Consider the following 10,109-nt stretch of genomic DNA (forward strand, 5'->3'; position numbering starts at 1 on the left):
AATTAATTAATTAATTATAGGGGTATAAAGTGTAAATTTAAAATTATAATTTTAAAAAAATTGGTTATAAAAGGGTGAGTGTATGTGAGGAGTGGAGGGGGTGAAAAAGTGAAAAATTGAGTATAAATGGTATTTTGGTCATTTAAAATTTTAAGACTTTAAGACTTTTGATAAATTTGCTTAATAAGATAGTATAGATTATACAAACTAATTAATCGAGATATTTATAAAAATAATGAAAATTTATTTATAATGATATGAATATCTATGAGAGATTAACAAAATTCATTTATTATGATCAACGTTTTATATTAGAAAACAATCGTGATAGTCATTGAATCAAATATTCATTAGACTAAATGAATGGTTGTGATTAGGGGTGTTCATGGGTTAGGTTGATCGAGTTGATGATATTTGAACAACTCAACCCAATGTTTGCGGTTTGAATCATCTTTACCCAACCTAAACGAAAGTGCAACCCAACTCAACCCAAACCGTACGGGTTGGTCGGGTTAGTCAGGTTGATATTTTGGTACATTAAAATATTCTTCTAACCTTGAATATATTATTTCTCTACTCATAATTTCTTTTTCATCATCAATCATTTGATACAACTTATCCATACTCCTTACATATATCACATTCAATTAATTTTCTCTATTTACGTATATATATTTACAGTTACTGAACATATATATGAATAAGTTATATACGGATGTGAATAGATTGAAAAGATGTGTATATGAATAGCGTACATGATAATGTAATTGTCTAGTCTATATATTAAATCAAAGAAATAAATGGATATCGGGTTTATCGGGTTGGGTTCAAATAATAGTAACTTAAAATCAACCCAATACCTACGGTTTGAAAATTTTACAATTCGATTAGACATCGTGTTGTTTCGGGTTGAGTTATTTCGCGTTGGGTTGAGTTGAGTTGATCGGGTTAGTCGGATTTTTGAGCACCCCTAGTTGTGATCGATTTATGTGGTTTGTAATAATGGTTGAGTTTGTAAATAAAACAATTCAGTGACTCTTGAACCCTTGAATTGACTTGTTTGTGTTTCAGCTAAAACGTTATTTGTTTGACTCCAACAAAATATCATCAGAATTGACTCGTTTTTTACACTGAAATGAATTAAATCTGCTTCCTGAAGAAGCAATAAGCAACATAAAAGGTCTGCTTGCCACTGCTATCGCTAACAGATCTGGTTTTATTTTAGGTCATACACAGTTGAAGATGATATTAGTCAACCTGAAGATAATGAACTTATAACTTAAACCATTATAAAATTAAGCTCGAGAGTTTTGATTGGTTTTAAACATGGATTATTGTTCGATTATTGAAATGAATGAATAACAAGTCAAAATTAGAACACCCGTGTAATAAACGCTACTTTAAATTAATATAATATTACTTAAAGAATTTCGAATTAACTTTAATTTAAAAAAGAAATTGATTGAAGTTGTGTCGTTTTTATCTGGGTGAATCTACAAGCACTCGTTTTATGTAGATCAAAATCATACATTTATAAATGTAAAAGGTTAGCTGATGTTGATGTATGTGAGAAGAAAATTAATAACACCAGTGTATTTAGCTAATTTTTTATTTTTATTTTTGTAAGATATTAATATAAGAAATTAACTTTAGTTATACAATAAAATCATACTTATTAATTATTAAAAAGGTGTTTTTTTAATAATTTTTTAATACATCTATACTATATTATAAAGCATTTGACAAAAACTTTTAACAACCATTTTTTATGTATGAAGTATTATTTATTGATGCATATTACTTAAAATTCAAGATTACAAGTAAATTGTGCATAAGTACAACTTATTAAAGCTTTATGTTTGAATTTGTGTAATGGATAAACATAATTAAATAGAGGATAAACATCTCATTTTAAAATATAAAAAATCTAAAATATAATTAGGATAATTATTGAGTTCTAACAGAATATTTAATTATTATCTTTATAAAAAAATATATTATTAAATCTAAATTAAGTTACTTCGTTAAATTAAATTATAATAAAAATCTTGAATTAAAAAAAATACACAAACAAAAACTTTTAAATAGTTAATTTGATACTTATGTTGATATATTTTTTGCAAATTTTATATGATATTTTTAAATTTATATTTTATTCAAAAATAAAAACATTATCGTTTTCTCAAAACAACATAAAATAGTTTATATCCACATGGATAAAAAAAAATAAAACGAAACATTAAAATGAAAATGTGTCTCGATGCATTATACCAGTATCCTTCTAATAATAATTATAATACTGAAGTAATTATAATAATAAAATTTGATTATTTTCAATACAATTTTATGTCATGAAATAAATAGATGAAAAAAAGGTTTGTTGGTAACTCTCACATATATTTTAAAAATTATTATGTTTATTCAACGGTAAAAATAACATGATAAAATTATATTAACTTAGGTGGTGTTTTTTAAGAGGTGCTGAAGTCTGAAGTTTTATTTCACTTCTGATTTAAAGAGGCGATGCTGATGTCTGAAATTTGAATCAATAAGACTGTTTGTTTTTGTAAACTGATAAACGTCTGAATTTGTTTAAATTATCTATTTTACCCATTAAAAAATTATATTGTTGAATTTTATAAATAAGATTTATACAATTTCACATATTTATTCATGATCATTACGAAATTTACATCAAAAGTATATAATTAACATTCATTTAAACGAAAATATGCCATTAACGTATTTAACACATTTAAATCTTATTAAAATAAATCAACCGAGAGACATGAGGATTGATTTGGTAAGAATTGATTAAGATAAATGATTGATTATGGTTAATTGATTGAGAAAAACACTGTTGTTAAATGTTTGAAGAACAATAAGGGGCAAATACGAGGTTGGTTTTACCTCTTACAAGATAAGAGGACAATAATACATAAATGCCTCTGAAAAATTGAAAAAAACAAACAGTCTGAATGGTCTTACATCTTAACCGCTCAAACATATTTATGTATAATAAAGAATTTCGGTTATAAATCAAAGGGTGAATTACACTACGATGAAAGAAAATGTATTTTCCATCAAATTTTGGGAAACCAATTTTCAAAAACTTTTCATTTTAGGGATTTGGCAGCTAAATTCAAACAAATACAAACACTTAATTTGATACAGAGGAAGTAGGGGTGTGCAGAAAGTCATTCGATCCAATTTAAACCGATCGATCCAATTAGAACGGACCAACCACAATCGCTATCCAGTTGTAACTGGATCGGATCGGATCGGATCTTGGTTCTTGGATGACAATCCAACATCCAATAAAACCGAACCGAACCGATCCAATCCAATGATCATTCAATTCTCCATCCAATTAGCAACTATATAAAATCATTAACATTTTAAGATATTTTTTAGTTGATATTTATATACATTGTTTTTTAATAACTAAATAAAGTATACGAATAATCGGTTGAAATAATGGATTAATTGGCTGAGTACTGGATCAAAATATTAGACGAATCCAATCCGATCTTACAGATACCCAATAGTAACATCCAACAGATGGAACTGATCTTCCAATCATTCATTGGATTTGGATCGGATCGTACGTCCAATATTAATCGGATCGTATGACAAAATCCAACACCCAATGAATGATTAAATCAGATCCATCTAAATCCATTGGATTTCAACCGATGAACACCCCTAAGAAAAAGAATTACGTTTTAACCCAAAATCGTAAATCCATAATCCTCACACGTTTACATTTTGACCCTTGAATTTTACAAAAGTCCATGGAAAGATTAAAGAATCCATACCAAATTTTTGGCAAGACTTTTAAGTAAAAAAAGTCAAAATTTCAAGTGAAGGACTTAATTTCAACCACTTAATTTGCATCACACGTCTATCAAAAAGTCAAAATTAATAATAATTTTCAGTTGACAAATCTTGCTTAAAATGTGTTGACTTTATATACATATATATATATATACACGTGGTCCACTACATTTTTTTATCATCTTTCATTTTATTTGTAAATTCTATTGTAATTTTTTAATTAAATTTAAATAAAAATAAATATAATAAAATCGACTCGTTTTTATGAAATTAAAAATCTAAATGTCTGAGGTCAGTATTTTAGTTTTTCGATTTTATGTTAATTTTGTTTTAATTATTAAAAACCTCGGTGGGAAGAAGAAGAGAGAGAGAGGGAGAAAAGGGCAAGTTGAGCAAATAAAATAACGAGTGATTGTACATCACAACGACAATTGAGGGACTAAAAAGTGTGTATGAAATAATTGACAAACTGAAAAAGACTGTAAAGTTGTGCACGTTTATAAAAATATACTGATATTTGTTTTTTTTTTCTTTCTTAATATTCAAAACCGGAACTTCATTGGGATGGTAGCGTGTAAAACCAACGGACTTTAGTTTTCGTTTGTGTTCTGTTTGTTTCTTCATAAACTATCTATCAACTACTGATTGTTGACTCTGTAGACACTGTATTAAGACTCATGAGGAGAAAAATATGAGTACGTAAACAAGTGGGTGAAAGCGTATTTAAAAACGGTAAATATATTGATGGTCATGATAACCAAATATTCATTAATCATTCATTATGAATATCGAACAATACACAAATGTACATGAAGACCTATCATGATACTTATCATAAGTATTCATATTATTCATCATGAATAGTTTGTTCTTATTTATGCTATATTATAAAGCATTTGATAAGTACTCTTATAAACCATCTTTTATGCATTAAGTATTGTTTATTTATGTATATTACTTAAAATTCAATATTACAAGTATATTGTGCGTAAGTACAATTTATTAAAACTCTATTTTTGAATTCGTGTAACTAACTGTAGATAAATATAATAAAATGCATGATAAACATTACATTTTAAATATGAAAAATTAAAATATAATTAGGATAACCATCGAGTTCTAATAAAATACTTAATTATTATCCTTATAAAAATTATATTATTAAACAAAAATAAATTACTTTGTTATTAAATCTAAATTAAATTATAATAAAAAATTGAATTAAAAAATTACACAGAAAACGAGATATTTTAAATAGTTAATTTGATACTAATATCAATTTTTCAAATTTATATTTCATTCAAAAATAAAAACATTATCGTTTTCTAAAAACCACATAAAGCCGTATTATACTGATATAGAAAATGAATAAAATAAAACATTAAAATTGAAATATATCTTGTTGCATTGCGCGAGTACCCTTCTAGCATTTATTAGAACATTTACATTTTCAAAATAACTTGTCCTTGTACGTTTACACATATATTTTATGGGGGGCCTTCTTTTAGAACTCTCTAAACCTTGAGATCTCTGAACGAGTACATCATGTGTTATTTCATATAATTTTTTTTCCATTTATAGTTATAATTTAAAGTATTGGATTAACATATATTAATTTGTTTGACTATAAATGCTCGATTCACAATGTGATCTTTTTTTGGACGTATTTATAAAACAAAAAATATACATAAAAAGTTTTATATTGTGAACCGAATACATATGAAACAAACACATTGTGAAACAAACATATGTTAATCAATACATTAAATACAAATATATTCAGATGATAAAAAATCACGTAAAACAAAACTTCTATCTTATTTAAGTATATATGTTATGTATGTATTTATTATAAATATTTATATTATTCATCGTATGTAATTGGTTTTCATACTATTAAAATATTAATGATCCAAGTTGACTCGTCCACGCATACATGTATGTATGTACTTACATACATGTATTTTTTTTAATTAACCTGAATATCCAATTCACTATGCGAGCAGACTAATCCTAGGATGACCACCTACTTTGCAGGTAGCCTGGAGTCACCGCATTTGAACCTCCGTGGTCACAAAAAGATTTTTATTTCTCCTTGGATTTGAACCTAAGACCTTCTCGTACTTTTGACTTTTGGAGTCAAGCTCAAACCAATCAGACACCACTCTTATGGTTTACATGCATGTATTTTATGTATGTTATGTATGTATTTATCATAAATATATATATTATTGATATTTCATCATGAAGAGTTGGTTTTCAAGTTGTTGACGATTCTCAAATCAAGTTGTCCATGTATACATGTGATGTATATATACATGTACTTTATGTATGTATGTTATATATGTATGTATGTATATGTATGGTAAGAGGTCATGCTTACAGCGGATTGGGGTATATATGTGGAGGCGTTGAATAATGGTGATATGATGGTTGAAAAAAACAAGTGGGTGGCTGCTGAACCTGGGGACACCCTCTTTCCTTTCTACTGAACGACCCCTCTAAACTTGCCATCCGAGTTGACCTCCACATTTCCTTCTTTGACTCATTGGTGGAAAAAGATTTTTCTAAATACCTAACCTTTATGTCATAAATAATATATATATATATAAAGAGAGTTGGGATCACGTGAGACCAGCTTGTTTTCATAAGATCCGTGAGACCATTTTTTTACACATGAAACTTTACAGCAAAACACCGTGAAGATAAAAAAAAAGTCAAACATTCACAGCAAAAACACCGTGAATGTTACATTCACATCGTTTTACTGTGAAGTTTCAATTGTAAAAAAGTTGCCTCACGGATCTCGCGAAAACAAATTGGTCCACGTGATCCAAGTCTATATATATATATATATATATATATATATATACATATATATATACACACACTTTTAAGTAATAAAAAAGACATCAAACAGGCAGACCTACATAGAAGAATATGATGATATGGGTCATCGCTTACATAAGAAGAGAAAAAGTACGTTTTCAAAGGGCGTCATTACACTACCAGAAAACAGGCTATTTCCGGCGGACGAAATCCGCCGGAAATATACCGGCGGATTACCGTGGAACAACAAAAAAGTCAACTTATATTGACTTCCGCCAGTAAATTAATTCAATTTAAAAAAAAAAACCCCTCAAATTTTATCTTAATTTAATCAAGATTTCTTAACTAAACTGGCGAAAAGCTTTCGGCGGCCGGTATCCGCCGATAAACTCGTCGGTAAATTAATCACCGGCGCCAACATTTCTGGCGGAAATATCAACCGCTAATAAGGATTTCCGGCTGATATTGCCGCCGGAAATGTTGTGTTGTTTGGTAGTGTTATATATATATATATATATATATATATATATATATATTGTTCTGTTTAATGCCATCACATAATTTTTGAAACTGTAAAATTAGCGCAAGACTTTGGTGAAGATTACAAATGTTTCTGCCTTTACCCAAAAGGCTCGGGTTCAATTCTCGCTATTATCAAATTTGTTGTTTCTTAGAATATGATTATCTTCTATGCAAGGGACAAATAATCCTTTTTAGAACATATGGGTGTCTTTTACACAAGGGACAAAACAACCAATTAACATATCTACATTAATAATGTGAAATTTTAGTCAAATTGTGCCACCACTTAAAAAGATATTTGGGTCTGCCTCTGCGATCAAATAAGTTAGATAATCGATTAAAACTGGTTTAAATCAAAACCAGTTGTTTGTGGCTACATATCAGATGGCTCGGGTTGGATGGATCCATCGAATCAAAACAAATAGTTTTTTTTTAAGACTAAAAATGAGTGTGCAATAAAAATAAATAAATGTTTGTTACACTTATTTAGGGGAAAAATCTATGGTTACACTAAATACGAATCAAGGAATCACAAGGGTGGTGCTTGATTGGTTTGAGCTTGGCTCCAAAAGTCAAAAGTTCCAGAAGGTCTCAGGTTCAAATTCAATGAGGAATAAAAATCCTCTTGTGGGCACGGAAGTTCAGATGCGGTGACTTCGAGCTATCTGCAAAACAAATGGCCCCCCTGAGATTAGTCGGCTTGCATAGCGGGTTGGATATCCAAATTAATAAAAAAAATACGAATCAAGCCAAATTTCGTTAAATTTTTTGATTTATTTTGCCATTCTTTAAAATCGTCTCGTATTTGTCTTGAGTGGCATGACCTAAACGAAAGCAAGACTTGTCGAATCGTTGTACTTTACTAAAAGATGACACATTTTGTCATTTAACAAATATGTCAAATTTCCATCAACATACACTATCATGTAAGATTTAATACAAGTCAAGAACGTTCAACCAATAGTGTTATGTCAAATATGTACGCTTCCACTAGTTTAACCTGCAAAAAAAGTGGCGACGACAACTGATAAAATTCGAACCTCATAATAACTGATTTCATGTATTTTGATTCAAACCCTTTTGAATGGTTTCTTTTAGGTCTGTTATACGACATTATATCTATAATAGCTGATTCAATGACTAATACTGATATCCGAATCAATTTCAGATGAAAGACACATTCGCTCCATTTTAAAGTAGAACTTTGAGCCGTCATTTAATAATCGTGTAATTTTAGTTGCGAACTAAATTCAACAACTTTGATTCATTTATCTAATAGTTGACAAATTTGGATTTTATTTGGATCATAAGGATATAATAAACAAAACCACAAGGGTGGTGCCTGATTGGTTTGAGCTTAACTCCAAAGGTCAAAAGTACCTGGAGGTCCCAGGTTCAAATCCAAGGAGAAATAAAAATCTCGTTGTGGCCACGGAGGTTCAAATGCGGTGACTCCGGGCTATCTGCAAAGCAGATGGTTGTTCTGAGAATAGTTAGCTCACATAGCGGGTTGGATATCCAGGTTAATAAAAAAAAGGATATAATAAACAAATAATTAAAAAGAAAACGTATTACCAAAGGGCATTTGTGCTAGCAGTATGTGAATCATTGGTCTCCTAGGTGGTCAAGGGTTCAAACTTCACCAAAGATGAGAAAAATGTCTGAGTTTATTTATTTTATTTATCCTGTATAAATATTATATACATAAAAACATGTTGGAATTCGTATAAATTGTATTAAAATGCTTATAAGATTAATAATTTTTAATATATAATTTATATTACATCATATTCAATAAGTAAAAAGGTGAAAAAAAAATACTGATGATAAACCCAAATTAATCCTATCTGTAATAAATATTAATTAGATGGAACAAAAAAAGAGAGAGATGAGACAGAATAAATAAATTACGCATTGTTATTGTTAATACCATTGTATTCGAAACCAAGATTAAATGGAAAGCAGTAAACAAGTGAGCCGAAACCCATGTTCAACACGGTATTATTAAAGCAATCTCACCCCAAATACTGCATCTGTTTCCCATGATACATCAGCTCAAACGTCTTGAACAAAGTCCATGAGCAGAAAAAAAGGCCTGAAGTTACCTTCGATGAGGATGCCAGAAGCAACAAGGAGAAGAGGAAGCTATGTGTTCGGTCACTCGGTGTGTCAAATGAAGGTCGTGATTCCCTTTTTTATACTACTGAAACTGATCCCTCGTGAGGAAGGTTTTGGAGTGGTTGAGTTTGTGACGATCAAACCAGGAAGCAACGTGTCTTTATTTTGGTTCGATAATGGAATATTTCGAATTTCAAGTGTTGAAATCAGCCAAACGGTTTTCAAATATTTTGAGGTCTTCAAGAGATTTCAAAAATGAAATTTTACAGAAACATGTAGAAAAAGTGACGAAACTCAATTTGAGCTTTTCTAGTCGGCCTCAAGCTACATTCAGGTCCCCATAACGCATACTCCCACACAAGTCCAATAATGTGAAGTCAATTCAGCCAGCTTTGCACCCTCCTTCCACAAGCACGTGTATAAAACATTTCATCTGGTAAGTTTTACTCCATCAAACTACTGAATCATTTACGAACTCATTAAAGGGGTGTTTGGGATTGCTTATTTGAAACAACTTATGTTTTTTTATAAAAGCACGTATCAATTTATTATAAGTTAGAAGAGTTTAATTTCTACAAAAACTACTTATTACCGGTTTGGTACTAGTATGAGTTGTTTATCCAAACACTCAAAAGTGCTTATTACCGGTGTCACATCGAAATAAGTCAATAAGTTATTTTTATAAGCAATCACAATCACCCCTTAAATATTTCATTTCCAACTTATGTGGGACAAACCCATTTGTATTTTCGTCATTCCCTACACCTACCCACTACTCGGTGTTATGTTGGTCAAGTTCTCAT

Source organism: Cynara cardunculus, assembly GCF_001531365.2.
Source record: "Cynara cardunculus var. scolymus isolate 2C chromosome LG 6, CcrdV1, whole genome shotgun sequence".
Lineage (NCBI taxonomy): Eukaryota > Viridiplantae > Streptophyta > Magnoliopsida > Asterales > Asteraceae > Cynara > Cynara cardunculus.